The sequence below is a fragment of the Amblyomma mixtum genome, chromosome 2, assembly GCF_055824585.1.
Source record: "Amblyomma mixtum isolate Tamu chromosome 2, ASM5582458v1, whole genome shotgun sequence".
Lineage (NCBI taxonomy): Eukaryota > Metazoa > Arthropoda > Arachnida > Ixodida > Ixodidae > Amblyomma > Amblyomma mixtum.
Window position 1 is genome coordinate 206,206,044 of NC_143013.1, and position 16,075 is coordinate 206,222,118.

A 16,075-nucleotide genomic window follows, 5' to 3' on the forward strand; every position below is an offset into this window, starting at 1 on the left:
CCTCCACTACGGCACCTCTTTATCTCTTTCCTCTTTCACTCCTGCTTTCCTCCCTTCCCTTACGGCGCGGTCCAGGTGTCCACCGAGATCTGTGAGACAGATACTGCGCCATTTCCTTTCCTCAAAAACCAATTTAACCAATTTACCTGTTCCTGGAATACTCATGTTGGTTATGTGGTTACCAAAGCCGGTAGGGCGCTGAATTTCATATAGCGAAGTTTAAGGCGTTCGCAGCCAAACCTCAAGAAAACTGCTTTTCTTTCTTGTGTTCGACCTATCAGAGAATATGCGTGTATTGTATGGGAGCCTGCACATAAGGTATTAATTGACAAACTCGGGAAAATTCATAACAGAGCAGCAAGGTTCGTCTTGGGCAGGTACGGGCGAAGGGATTGTTGTACAGCAATGAAAAAAGAATTGCAATGAGAACCACTCGCTTCCCGTAGAAGAAAATTGAGGCTAAAATTGCTGTACTTAATAATTCATGGAAAAACGAGGACTGATTTTGAAAGTTATTTTAAACAACCCTTGTACGTTTCTGAACGATATGACCATTCTCGTAAAATTAGAGACTACCGTACCAGGACAAACTTGTTTGCAAATTAATTTTGTGTTAAAACAGTGCAACAGTGGAACCGGCTTTCCGAAATGCAAGTGTGCTCTGCAAGTGAAGAAGTATTTTTTGCCAATCTGTAAGCTCCCTGCTATAACGCCTTCGGGCAATGTGTGGCAACTGTTGAATAAAGAATAAAGAAAAGCACGTGGTCCTTGGAAGCTTCAAGGAACGCCGGACGCCGGACTAATTTTGCCGCCATAGAGGTTCAGATTCCAACGTATCAAAACTACAAGGCTGTTTTAGTTTACTGCTCTGACTACTCACTGGAGTAATAAGGAGGCCGCGGACAATGCTGCATTGTTACCAGCTGCTGCTCATTTAAAGCCGTAAATATCCCAGGAAAAGACTAGTAATGGTATAAGACAAGAGATGCGCAGAAAAATGAATGAGCGTCGTGGATCTTTGCATAATTGGTATAGTAACTGCATCTCACGTGACATTCACATAGCGTTCGAACACGCAGGAGGCTCTCTATCTCACGAAGTAAGTGTTGGCCTTGCTGAGGTCTGCTGACGTCCTGGTGTCTGCTGATGGTCTTGTTGATATCTGTATTTATATGGATAAAGGAATCTTATATCTTCCATCTCTCTACCAGCTATGTCGCATTCCTCAGCGCCTCGTCAACTGCTATCAACTCATCAGTTGTAAATGACGCGTTGTATAGAATGCGGCGGCAGCGCGCTCATTTACTGCGGTGCAGAAAATTTTGCAGTATGATTCATTGTTGTTGCGCACAGATGCATCGTGAAAATTGGGAAATGACAAAAATAGTTTTCGCACGCGTGCCTGAGCCTGAGTGCACAAATTGCTAAAATTGGCTTTTGTGCTTTTTGCAGTATCGGTAACAGAAACCTGCATTGGGAACATGTCGGGGGGATGCTGTTGGTAGCGCATAAGAACAGTGTCCGACGACCATGTCTCTATGGAAGCAAAACCGCCGTCGAGCTCAACCAACGTCTACACAGCAGTCATATCACGAAAGCTTGTCCCTTCGGGAGCCGATGAACTTATTCGATATGATGTGGCACCCGATAGCGTTCTAGTAGGCTTAGTGAAAGCTGCATTTTGTAGGAAAATAAATTGCAAACTAAAGGCTTAACGTCCAGGAACGAGCGATGGGCTATGGGGGATGCCGTAGTGCGGGGCTCCGGATTAATTTAGACCACCTAGGACTCCTTGAAGTGCACCGACATCGCACAAACAGGATTGTTTTTCTATTTCTTCGACATTAAAATGCGACCGCGGAAACGGGGTTCGAACACTTGACCTCGGAATCAGCAGCCGAATGCCTAAGTTACTGAGCCACCGCGGCGAGATTTAAGAGAGTAACAGGGGCCGATTGAGCCGGGGGGGGGGGGGGGGGGGCAAGCCAACGAATAGTCGGAAAGGTACAGAATGATCACGTTTCACTTCAGCATACAAGGGAAAGAAATTATCTTAAAAAATCTCCTATGCTCCAAGGTTTCGCTGACTGCCTTCTTCCATCATTTCAATTGAGTCACCTGGGCACTGGGTACAAACAGTCTGGGAATAGCATACACTAAAGCAGATGATGATGATGATGATGTCCTCAGGCTGAATGGCACATACCCACGGCGGCGGATTGGCCAGGGTGCATAAATGCAGGACAAAAACTGGAACTTCGACTTCTTCAAAGAGTGATCAGGCGATATTCATTACGTGGCTTCGCCTTCTCAGGAAGAAACAGAAGACGAAGAAAGGTCCCGAGCACCATAGTCACAATGGCGGCACAACCTGACAAACCGCTGCGGAGCATCCTGCGTGGGTCACCGAAGGCGCCTCCTGCGAGTGGTGCAGGCCCTATCCCAGTCGTGGACATTGACGCTGGCAATCGCAGGCACGATGACTCGCCTCCCGTAAAAGACTGGTTCGATCTCAGCCAACCGGGCCACCAGGCCGCAGCGGCGTCGTTCTTCATGTGCGTTCTCATCAGCCTCGCCGTACTAGTGTTGGGCGCCTCCTTCTACTTCAGCGGCGCAGCCGGTGAAGGGGCAGAGACGCCTCCCGCGGAACCAGTGACTATCACAGCAGCACCCAACGCCACCGAGGCAACTGAGAGAGCGCAACCGCAGCGTGGTGTAGGTGAAGTCACATGGAGCAACGAAGAAGGCAGCGCCGTCAGTGGTACCGACGAGGTGACATGGGACGACGACCTACCTATGTCCGTTAACGAAAAGTAGCATGCCTCGCTGTTGTGAACTGTCACGAATTGTGCCAGCAACTCGCAGATATTACTCTGTCATAAGTGTGATGAGCCTTAGCTGCAACTTATGTCTACTTAGAGCACTGGAATAACTTTAATGATTTTGAAGCAATATGTCGTTAAAAAACCTCGATAGTTTCCTGGTTGTCGGAGATCATTATTTAGTTGCTTTCTGGGATCACTGCAGGACGTGCAGCTTGAGTTCTAATAAAAAAACGTGGATGATATACAGCCGAAAAGTAAACTTCACCATAAATATATTCTTGCTCCTGGCATCTGACTAATCGTGAATGTGGCGTTTTTTTTTTATTAGCGAGGGGTCCGCATGCCGACGGCAAAAGCGCCCGTTTAGTGTGGTTTCGTCGAAGATGAGAAACTACAGGTGGTCAAAATTAAGTCCAATCTCAATAACGGCATGGCCCACAATGTACCACTGTCGAAAGCCTGGTAACAAAAAAGCTAGTAACTTGCATTTTCAGAGAATTGAAAAAGTTGCTCGCCCCAACTCCTCAGCCGTCCCCCCCCCCCCCCCCCCCTCTCTAAAAGGAAACTAAAAACAAATAACATAGAAATGTTTTTCTGATGTAAAAAGCGTAGGCGGAGGACTTCGTGCAGACGTGTTACAAGGTTTTCTTTTCTCCACGAGGTTGGATGTGGCTCAGGTCCAATTAGCGCTGACTGAAAAGTCATCGACGTAACGGAAGCCCTTTGTGACACCAACCGGTGGCAAGGATCTTCCTTGTTAGACGGTGCACGAAGCTAGAAGAAACCTTGCCACCCCACGATATCACAAAGTGCTTCCGTTAGGTCCATGACTTTTAGTCTATGCTAATAGGAGGACCCCGACATTGTCCAACCTGGTAGAGGAAGCTTCAGAACAGTTCATAATAGTCCACGCAGGGCTGACACCTACCCATGAGGTCACCTCAAACAGCAACTTGCAGTTCCTTACGAGACTAAGTCCCGAACCTCACTTGATTTGATGGTACAGAACACGCAGTGAAAAGGTCTTATCGCCGTATGACTCTGTCCACTCAGAGCTGATTAAACGAAACATAGCGATGACAGTGTTCGAGTAGGCTATAATAAAGTATAGAGGAACGTCTTGTTGGGCTAGTTGGTAATTGTACAACTTTCGTTAAAGGCGCAAAACACACATAGACACAATGAAGGTAGACGGGTGATGATCCGTCCCGTCTACCTTCCTTGGGTCCGTGTGTGCTGCTTTTCTTTACCCATACATGTATAATAAAGTCTTGCAGCCGAAATACACAAAGTAACTTCAGCGCGCAGGCAGAAGGATTAAAGAAAGCTGGATACCCAACATCACTGCTTATTTCAGTAGTGGAAAAAGTGCTGAAAAGACCAGTTAAGCAAGGGACAAAGGCAAAGCGAAAGAGGATTCGAGGCTAGTAGTGAGGCCGTTCATTCATGAACTTTCACAGCAACAGAACATGTGGCTGAAAGGCATGATGTGCAAGTCTTTTTTCGGCACCAAGAACATTGAAAGGACTTTGCGCGAAACTGAACGCAGAAGACAAGCCTAAGGAAGAGGCATCTTGTGGTGTCAAGCACACAAGAAAGTTGGTTGAATGCTGCGTACGAGTTGCTTTTAAGGTACCGCTTTTATCCGGAGGAGCTTATGCGGGTGAGCCTTAAAAAAAAGGCTTAGGCAAAACAAGCGCAACTGGGGCCTGATAAAAGCAGGAAATTTTGCGACTCATTGCGCCAGATGCGACAAATGCCCACCTTAGTGCCATTAGGCAGCTGTTCTCAAAAAACGAGAGGCAAGCTAATAAGAGAGCTTTAGAGAGCTAACGCATGAAATCGGGAAAAGAAGGGCCATGTGTAAACACCACCTCTGTTACACTTTCGAGAAAAGGAAACGGATGCTTCAAAAAGTCAAATGAAGTAGAATAGAGCAGCTGGGAACGTAATGAATGAAACGAATTGTGCTTATTGATATTGCCGCCAGGTGTCCCCGGGCGGCGCCGAAAAGACGAAGAAGTGAGGAACTCGCGTGCTCTCGGAGCTGGCACTCTGCTTCTCTGTTTGTGGCCTGTGCCTAGCCTGTGTGATTAAGGACCCATCTGTGACATTTGTGGTGGAGGTGCGGGGTACAAAGCTCTTTGCCTACAAAGAGCTCAAGTTTCTTGGCCATGTTGTGAGCGCCGACGGTGTAAAACCCGACCCCGAGAAAACTGCCGCCGTAGCCGAGTTTCCCCGTCCTACTACAAAGAAAGCGCTGAAGCGCTTCTTGGGTTTGTGCGCTTACTACCGCCGTTTTATCGCGGACTTCTCCAACATCGCTGAACCCTTGACCCGCTTAACGCGTGAAGATACACCGTTCGTCTGGACTGCCGCGCAAGAGGCTGCTTTCACAGAGCTGCGACGACGGCTGCACACTACCCCTGTGCTTGCTCACTTTGATGAGCAGGCTGCTACCGAGATACACACCGACGCTAGCAATATTGGGCTTGGTGCCGTCCTCGTTCAGCATCAAGAAGGCGTGGAACGTGTGATCGCGTATGCGAGTCGCACACTCTCGCGCATCGAAATCCACTATTCCACCTCAGAAAAGGAGTGCATCGCCGTCATCTGGGCCACGATGAAATTTCGGCCTTACATCTACAGTCGCCCTTTCAAAGTCGTCACAGACCACCATTCCTTGTGCTGGCTGACCAATCTCCGGGACCCATCAGGCCGCCTGGCACGCTGGAGCCTTCGCCTTCAGGAATTTGATTATACAATTGTCTGTAAGTCCGGACGTAAACACGAAGATGCCGACACGCTCTCGCGCGCACCCGTCGAGCAAGCTGATGACAGCACAGAGGACGACAATCGTTTCCTAGGTGTGGTCAGCAGTTCGGACTTGGTGGCAAGGCATCGTGCTGACGCTGATCTGCGGTCTGTCATGAATCACCTAGAGGGCCATGCTTCCAACGTACCTCGACCCTTTTCCCGCCACCTGTCCTCTTTTTGTATTCGCAATGGCGTACTCTACAAGAAAAACTTACGTAACGGTGACCGGACCTACCTCCTAGTCGTGCCATCAGACCTCCGCGACGACATCCTTTCAGCGTGCCATGATGAGCCCACATCTGACCACTTGGGATTGGCACGCACGCTCGCCCGAGTGCGTCAGGCCTATTATTGGCCTAAACTTGCAGCGACCATCCATCGCTACGTCAGAGGTTGCCCTGAGTGCCAGCGTCGTAAGTCGCCACCGCTAAAGCCTGCAGATTTGCTCCATCCAATTGAACCACCTCGCACACCTTTTGACCAAGTCGGCATTGATCTTCTGGGCCCAGTTCCTGTATCAGCATCTGGCAATAAGTGGATTATAGTGTCGACTGATTATTTGACGCGCTATGCGGAAACCAAGGCGGTGCCGCGCAGTACATCCTCGGAAATCGCGCATTTCTTCATACACCACATCGCTTTACAACACGGCGCTCCGTCTTCCGTAATCACCGACAGAGGCACTGCGTTTACTGCACAGCTCATGCACGAGGTGTTCCAGCTGAGTCTCACGACCCACCGCAAGACTACTGCATACCACCCGCAGTCAAACGGGCTCACGGAGCGCCTCAACAAAACCTTAGCGGACATGCTCGCCATGTACGTGGATGTACAACACAAGACCTGGGACGAGATCCTCCCATACGTGACGTTTGCCTATAACACGGCGCTTCAGGAAACGACTCGCTTTACGCCGTTTCGCCTCGTCTACGAGCGTGACGTACAGACAATGCTCGACGCCATGCTTCCGTGCGCCCCTGACGACCAGGAGCTCACGTCGGACGCGGAGGAGTTTACCCGGCACGCAGAGGGAGCCCGGCAACTGGCCTGTATGCACATCCGACGGCAGCAGACCACGGATGCACAACGCTACAACCAACGACATCGACACGTAGAGTACCACCCCGACGACAAAGTGTGGGTATGGACCCCAGTACGTCGCCCAGGCCTGTCGGAGGAGCTCCTGAGCCGCTACTTTGGACTGTACACAGTGTTGCGCCGTATCACGGATGTGACGTATGAAGTCCTCCCCGATGGCACTCTACCGAGTTCGCGCCGTCGACCTCAGCCTGATGTCGTCCACGTACTGCGCATGAAGCCTTACTGTACCCAGTAAGAGATGAAGCCTCTTCCGCGTGTTCTTTTTATTTGTACCTGCAGCCGTTGAGCGGCATGTGACCGTTTGTTCACTTGCTTTTCTTCCTCCCGTTACCTCAATGTGCGCCCACGTTTTTGCTTTCTTTTTTGGGGGAGGGGGAATAATGCCGCCAGGTGTCGCTGGGCGGCGCCGAAAAGACGAAGAAGTGAGGAACTCGCGTGCTCTCGGAGCTGGGACTCTGCTTCTCTGTTTGCGGCCTGTGCCTAGCCTGTGTGATTAAGGAACCATCTGTTACAATATGATAACAAAGATGACGCCTTAACTGTGTTTTGGAGTTTCGTTTTCACTTGAAATGCTATATACGTATTTATTTTATTTTATTTATTTATTGAAGTACCGTAAAGGCCCAGCAGGGATAACTACGAACACGATAAGAGATGCCGTTGTCAGAGTTAGCCAGAATAACAAATAAAATGGCAAGTAAGCTGGAATAAAATTAAAATCGGCAAAAAAACTCCAATACGGTAACACAACTGGGATAAAACGAAAGAGAAAGAAAACAATGGCGTCATCATCATCAGCCTGACTACGCCTACTGCAGGGCAGAGGCCTCTCCCATGCCTCTCCAATTAACCCTGTCCTTTGCCAGTTGCGGCCACCATATCGCCGCAAACTTCTTAATCTCACCTGTCCACCTCACTTGAGCAAACCAATTAACAATGGTGTCAGGAAGTTTTTGAAGCCAAGCGCACAGTGCATGACAGCCTAAATCTAGAAGCTGAAATTAATCTAATCATGTATGCACAGAAACTAAGAAAAGTAACTAGAAAACCAAATAACAAAAGCAAAAATCTTGGGGAGCCACCGTGACAAAGACATGCAGATGGTAACAAAAAAGCATGAGAAAGAAAATCTGTACATTACATGACAAAATAGCAGAATTACATTACAAAGCACACAAAAAAGCTAGCAATGTTGTTTGGAATGCTGATGAATCGGTTAACACGGCGATATTAGGCGGCAACTCATTCCATTAGTTTATATGTAAATTTAGCTGTACATTTTGGCATTTTTTTGCACGTGCGAAAGTTGGGCAGACTTTCTTTGCATGGTCTATGCGAGATGAAACGTGAGGAGCGGGAAGAATATGGGAGCGAGCGAATTCCGAAACACGATAATATAAGGTATGAAAAAATAATCGGTCAAATTTCCTCCGGGTCGCAAGAGATGACAGGTTGAAATTTTCTTCAAGTAATGATACGCTTTGAAATCATTAGTACGATGATGAAATGAACCTTGTTTTTTTTTATTCGAGAAGTCTGTTCTGAACAAGACAGAGAAGACTGGAAAGGAAGTCCTGATAAGGATGCCATATGAAAGAAGCATATTGCATAGATGGTCTGAACTATCAAGTGTAAGCGTGATATCTTGTGGTAGAATTTTCAAGGTGTGAACGGCGTCTAAGCATGCCAAGTTTCCTAAATGCTTTGCTGGTAATGTGATCTATGTGAGTATTACATAAAAGTTTAGAATTAAAATGAACTCCTAGGTATCTTGAGGAAGAGACATGTGCGACACATCTATTGTTTACTGTGTAAATGTTACATAACGGTCCAGGAACAGGAGAGAATCCGATGCGTTTAGCTTTTTCTGCATTAATTTCCTGTTGCCGAGTACGGCACCATTCAGTTGGAATAAAATTTCAGTTGACAGTTTGCGCATGCATGTTATGCGCTGTTTACCCCTTGTGTTTAAGTGTTCTCGAAAGCGCAGTAATGAAAGACCACGATTCCCATGACACCGGACAAGTACCCTCCAAGCAGCACAGCGACCATTGAAAAAGGCAAGCACTGGTTTCGCTGGGTTCTATCTTGAGGAGGGCTCGCTCTGAAGAGCGGCGACGAAGATGAAGTTAGAAGGGTGGCGACAATGTCCGAGTTAGGACACGACAACGAAAGCAAATTGCCTCCTCCCGAGAAGCATCAGCGCCACTCAAGTGACGGCGGCTACTGCAGCGCTGAGCAATGGTCCGTCATGCTGGACTTCCTCTGCGTCCACACAGGCTTGGGACGAGACACCAACGAGCTGCGGCCCGAGACGCGGCAGCGGCTGTGGTCTGAGATGACCAGCCTGCTGAATGCATTGGGCCCCGCCACCAGGTCCCGTGAGGAGTGGCGACGATACTGGCAGAATCGCGTGAACGCCGCTAGGAAACGGGCCTCCGAAATGGCCACGACAGAAATCAGGTGAGACACTTCGAGTGAGACACCCCGTCGTGCAGCAACTTTTTTTTGTTATATGACATGCTCGATTAAAGGGTCTGCATTTTCTGGATTTGTGGTTAATAGTGAATTGGCCAGAAAAGCAACTGTTCGGGCTTGTTGCTGCTTCGTGACAAAAAGTATTGCGCCTAAAACCGAACGACATTAATAAATAGCGCAAATGCCACGCACTCCGCTTCTTCGCTGCCTTTCAATCCTTACAGTATTCGAGGTTATATCGGCGGTAAGCGAAGTGTAAAGCAAGGAAGTACTTATGAAAGTAGACCCGATACAAAAGTGTTCAGTTTGCAAATGTCTTCTTTCGCCCGGTATTGGCGCATTGAAAACAGGCGTACAGCTATAAATTTTTGATGTGAAAAAAAGGCCTTGTTCTATCCTTTCAAGCACCTTTGGTCTTCATGGTGCCGCGACTAGTCCACTATGACGCTCGAAAAAGACAGCGGGGGCCGAAGACTTTTGACACGATTGTGCTTGTGAAAATGAGCGAAAATGAATGCAACTTCAGGAAGCAGAGTATATTATAGTTCTGTTAATAGTAATGTTGAGTGAAGTTGCTTGGGTTAAGTGAAGCCAAGTTGGAACTGCTGTGGACAAGTGCTACACCAAGGTAGCCAGAACCTGTTTTGGTGAGAGCGTGCATTCTCTACTCTGGTCGTTGGTTTTAGGTCGCACGCCATGGCTGCTGAGAACCAATTTACTGGACATTCTTTGAAGGGTGAGGGTTACGTTGTCCTAGAAGCCTTGCTACCCTGCATACGCCGTGCCTGACAATCTCTAGCGTAACTGAAACTTGCAAAAAAGAGCATACCAACCTAACGAATAAGAAGGGGGATGTAAGGACAAAGAAATTACGGAATGATTAACTTACTAGCCGTAGTTTACAAATTGCTAACTGCTGTAATCACTAATTGAATTAGAACCACTTTAGAATTTAGTCAATGAAATTACCAGGCTGGCTTTCGGAAAGGTCACTCGACAATAGACCTTATCGTAACATATCATAAGATATCATGTCATTCTTGTCATAAGACAGGAGATATAAACACGCACAGAATATAATGAAATCTTCATTACGAGAACAATTTTATCCAGTGGAAACCGCAGAAGCCACGAAGGGATTGCGTAAGCAGAATGTAGAAGGGGCGTATGTAAAAGTACTGAAAGATACCTCCAATTCGCTGATGACACCTGTAACTTAAGAGACGAATTGCAAGACGTGAAAAAAATTTAGATAGGCAGAAGAGACTGATCGGCCTCAAAATTATTAAGCGTAAAATTAAACCATTGTCAACTGTCTTGGAAGGGAACATGAGATTCAGATAGGCTGTAAAGTACTGGAAGTGATAAGGGAATGTATATAGTGTCTGTAGCGTTAGCATGCATGCAGTGAGCGCCGAGAACGACAAGCACGTTTGGTTTCTCGATCGAAAGCCCTTTCATGACCCGGTTATTTTCCCACGGCGCCCCCAGCGCGAGGCCCCTCCGTGCAGCATCATCTTGAGGGCCTTGCTTAATCTCCCGCGCGCCGGAGGATCGCCAACTCTGCCGTCGTCGGCGGTGCCGCGGGCCGCGTGACTCGCAGCGTACAACACATCTTCTTTTTCTAAAGCTTAATTTCTTGAATTGGCTTAATTCTACGATCGCTTCGTTTCTTGTACAGCTCTTGGGATGACGCGATGTTGTGGGAGGCTTCTTGGCTTTCTCTTTGCTGACAAGGTTTCAGTCGAACTTCCGTTTGTTCGGGCATTTGCGACTGACGATGTTGTTCCGCGCCACGCAGCGGGGCCTGAAAAATTCTATTCCTTCTCACATTGACCCTGCTTGTTTCCACAATGTAGAGCCTCGGAAACCCTGCAGAAGACACGCCCGACAGTGCGATTCATCTTTTCTTCTTTTACCGCCATAGTTTCACTTGGCTCTAAACTAGAAGCAGGCGTGCTCTACGTCTTCTGTTGTAATGTTTTTTTGTTGGACTGCTCTCCATCGTTCGCACTCTTGCAGGGCCTGCCTGTCGATTAGCGCAAGTTCCAGTTTGCTGCTTGCCATGAGCAGGGACTTTCGCAGCCTTATCTCCATTAACATTTCCGCACGAGAAAAGCCGCTATCAAGCGCGCTTTCTACTTCTTGGCCACGCATACTCCTCCTTCTTGACCATGCGTACTCCAGCTTCAGTGAAAGCGTTGCTTTGAGCAAATCTAGCTAGAGTTGACATACTCAAAGCCCCATTCCTCCGCAAACTGGTGGAAAGGGGAGTCGATTATTCTGTTGAACTGAGGCCCTTTATCGCTGTACACTTGTACAGGTGTCCCATACCTTGCGAAAATGAACTTGACTTGTGTTATGACTTCTGCCGCAGTCATGTTTGACGATAGGGCAACTTCAGATTACCAGGATTAGTAGTCAGAGACCAGGACGTAAACTCTTCATCCACAGTGGAACAAATCCAGGCTACTTTTTTCCATGATCACTCAGAAAATTCTGATGACATAAGTGGTTGATGCCTGTGTGCTTGCTCTTTAGTACACTGTGTACACTGGCGAATCAGTTTTTTAGATTGTATTTAAATTCCCAGCCACTGAAGAGACCCGTCAGGGCTTGCTCGGCACTTGAGGATTCCTTGATGGCCCTGGTGAATCCTGTCTGGGATCTCTTTGAGCATTACTTGCGGAATGGTGATCCTAGATCCTTTCGTTACCAGTCAGCTCTCAACTGCGATGTCTGACCTGTGCTGCCAATCGTCTCTACATTCGAGTAGAATTTTGTATCGGTATGGTCATCCATCCGTGCAGTACTTGCTGCAGATTTCACACATTGGATCTTTTGTTTGCAGCAGTCTGAGTTCCGTTTGTTTTTCTCTGTTGTTGGAAGATTGGGAATGGTTACTTCTACGTAGGATGGAACTTCTGCTTCAAGATCGCCGCTATCCTGTTCAGGAAGTGGCTGTCGGGAGAATTTGCTAGCGGCAACAAGATCTTTGCCAGGAGTTGTAACTTTGTCGTATGAATAACGCACCATGCGCATCATCATTCTCTGTAATCGAGGAGTAATATTAGCCAGGTTCCTGGTCCTAAAAATAGGCAAAAAAGGTTTGTCCTCGGTTTAAATTCTGAAGCAATAGCTGGTGACGCCCGAAACCTTTCGCATGCTTTGTTCACTACAAGACCACCTTTTTCGATATGTGCTCACCTCCTTTCACTCTCTGGCAGAGAGCGAGAAGCATACGCGATCGCTGGTATCCTCCATCTCCCATCTTTTGTAGCTGGATTGCACCGAGTCCAAAAGATGATGCACGTTCAGAGACCACTCTGTGGTTTTCTGGGTAAAACAATGCCAAAACTGCGCTTTAAATTAGTATTTTCTGTAACATTTCAAAACAAACTTCTTTGGGTGATTTGCTATTCCTAAAAGCTTCTCAGTTCTTCAGTGTTAGGGGACTTCATGTTCACTATTGCTTGCGCTTTACCTGGTTCGGGACTGATCCCTTGGCGGTCTACCAAATGCCCCCCAAATTTTATTAGTTTATTTTGAACTTGCATTTACCTTCATTGAACGTGACACCCTTTCTCTGCAATAACTGGAGAACTTTTCCCAGTCGAGCATTGTGCTGTGCTTGAGTCCTGCTATAAAGCAGCATATCGTCAATTTTGCACACTACTCCTTCTGTGCCATTCAGGAACTCTGACATCGTCTTGTGGAAGAATTCAGCTGCAGAAATAATGACAAATGGAAGCCTCTGAAATCTAAATCTCCCGAATCGTTGGTAAAGGTCGTCAGGTTTCGTGACTATTTTGCTAGATCGAGCTGTCAGAAGCCTGATTTGACATAACGTTTCGAAAAGTGATGGGCTACAGCCAGTTTTCCGAGTACACGTTCACTGATCAGAAGAGGGTGAACTTCTCTCGCTACAAACTTTGTTCACTGAAGTCACCGCATATGCGTACGCCTCCGCTAGACTTTTGTGCAATAACCATACCAGAGCACCATTCTGTTGGCCCATCAAATGACTCAATAACTCCAAGCTCGATGATTTCCTGCAGTTTTTCTTTAGACTTTGACACAAGAGGTATGGCGACTCCACATGGAGTCCTCAGTGCGAAAGTGCGAAACTTACTGCAGCTTTCTTGAGCTGATCTTGTACGCAAGTGTTACGTTACCCAGACCAATAAAAATTTTTGCGAACTCTCCTATTGGGTTGAATGTTCCGCTACTGTTGATGTTGACAAGAAGCTTGACGAAGCCTAGTCTCTCACTGACTTCCATTGACAAAAGAGGGACTTAAAGGACAACGGCGGCACTTTTTTAGAATTTCGCGATATTCAAGGATTCAAATCTATATAGGCTGTCGGTAAAGCATGCCAAGTGTTTTTGCACTACCATTTAGAATAGTGACGTAATCGACGATTGAATTTTGCGCTTCTCCTCAAAGCACCAGAGGAGTGCAGGGAAACTCAGCGTGACGTCACGGAAGGTATGATTTCAATTTACCGCTGTCGTCAGCCACACCCTGTCCCGAGTCGTTGGACGCTGCCAAACAGCTCTCGGCAGGGTTTGCATTCGGCGGTGTTGATTTTTTAAGGCGGAAGCCTTTAATGTCTCATCGTTGTAAGCAGCAGTTGTCGACAGAAAATGTCACGCTTTTCAATTGGTGGAAACGGTCGTGACGTCACAGTGCGCGAATTTCAAACGGGGCCAATTGCACTTTGGCTAGTAACCATACAACCAATTGAAGGGATCGTATAGTGATGCTCCAAGTAAGTGGGACTGAGCTTAGCTAATTGCTTAATTATCCAATTAGCCTAATTAGCTTTACTAGTCAGGCCATATAAATAAATAAAAGCGATTAAGAATTTGGTCGAGCTCAGGAATCGAACCCCGGTCTTCGGCGTGAGAGACGAGCACGCTATCCACTCCGCCATGCCAGCACGATGGTTTGGAATGAAGAAAGGCGTGTCTAGTGAATACGGTGTCTTCACTCACTCTCATCCTCCTCCATTCCCTCCCGGCGAGGTTTAGGTGTCCACCGACAAATGAGAGACAGATACATTTCCTTTCCTCAAAAACCAATTTACCGACGAGCGAGGCGTAGAACCGAATGGGCGATGGCGTTCTATCGACTCCTTGGCAGCGTTGCAAGACGCTGTCGCGTTCCACTCTTAGGGGCGAAGCTTAACATCTTAACCACACATCAGTGACCACACTTTAGGTCAAAAAAGTGCCTGAATTTTGACGGGTGTCCACCGAGATATGTGAGACAGTTACTGCGTAATTTCCTTTCCTCAAATACAATTTTCATTTTCTTCATTACGGCTCCTCTTTATCTATCTTCTTTCACTCCCACCTCCCTTCCTCTACGGTGCGGTTCAGGTGTCCACCGAGATGACAGAGAATTACTGCGCCATTTCCTTTCCTCAAAAAGCGTTGCGTTCAAAGGGCAAGGCATCGCGCCGAACGGGTGGTGGGGTTCCGTGGACTCCCTGACAGCGCTACAACGCGCTGTCGCGTTCCACTCCTAAAGGCGAAGCGTCATTAATTAGCGGTTAATTAGTAGTCATGCATTAATTAGTAATTAACAATTAATTAGTGATTTGCCATCACTTAGTAATTAGTACTCAAATATATGTGACGCCACCAGTGCCACAGAAACAGCGAAGGTGGTGCGGAAAACGCTTCCGCCTCTACCCACTTTAGACAGTCAAAGTGCCCCCTGAATTTTTTCCTTGAAAGCAGGCGTTTGTGCGTCGTAAGTGTACCGATACCTTCGATGACGTCATCATGCGCCCCCCACTTGGCGTTGTGCGCTGCGGAGAAGCTTGAAGGGCGTCCGGATTTTAATCGGCGATTACTTCACTATTTCAAGTGCTAACCCAAAATGACTTCACATCTGACAAATGACTGCAAGTTTCACACATTCCACCCTCTTAAGCTCGTTGATTTCTAAAACCTGTGCAGTTTCCATTTAAAGACCACCCACGACGTAGATGTCGGCTTCTGCAGTCTTGTCGCAGGTAACATGCCTGCTTCCATCACGTCAAGGATCTATCGTGAGCTCCTGCTGATTCGGTCCTCTCAGCACTCTTTCTGGTTGTTGAAAACAAACGTCTCCGAAAAGCTGTTGGCACGTGCCCCCTGACATCAGAGCGACGTCTGCCGCGTTGGCGACTTTAACCTTACTGATGAGCCGTGAACGTCCACTGTAGCTACCCACTTGTCTCTAGTGTCGGGTGAAATGCCTTCAAAGAGTGCGCAGCTCGTGGCGACGATCTCGTGGGCAGCATTTTCTTCTTGGCACACTCGAGCCTAGTGTTGTCCTCTCTTGCTGCATTTGTTGCAGGCGACCTTCTCCACCAAACACCGTGCTTTCTTATGCTGTTCGTAGCCGCTGGAAAGACACCTTGACTTGAGCAAGAGATTTCTTATTCTTTGCCGGAGAACCAGCTGGCTTGCGGAGTTTTGGTGAACCTGTGCTCGTTTTCTACATTTCCGTAAAACTTCAGGTTGTTGCTTCGACACTTTTGACTGGAGCGCCATGGTCGTAGCCTTTAACCGCTTCAGCTCTGCGTCCAGCTGCATTCTTTCCAATAGCTTTTCCAATAGATTGCAATTTCTGATGCCTAAGGCGATTGTGTCGTGCAGCCCCCCGAATTTGAAGCTCTGCAAGTCTATGCAAGCCAGTTACGAACTCTTCGACTCTTTCGGCCTCGTTCTTTACTGTTCTCAAGAACCTAGCCTGTTCGTAGACGATATTTCCACGATAAACGATGTGCTTCTCAAAAGCCTGTAATAGATCGTGTGATGACCTCTTCTGATCGTCTTTTAACTTAACAATGAGCAGT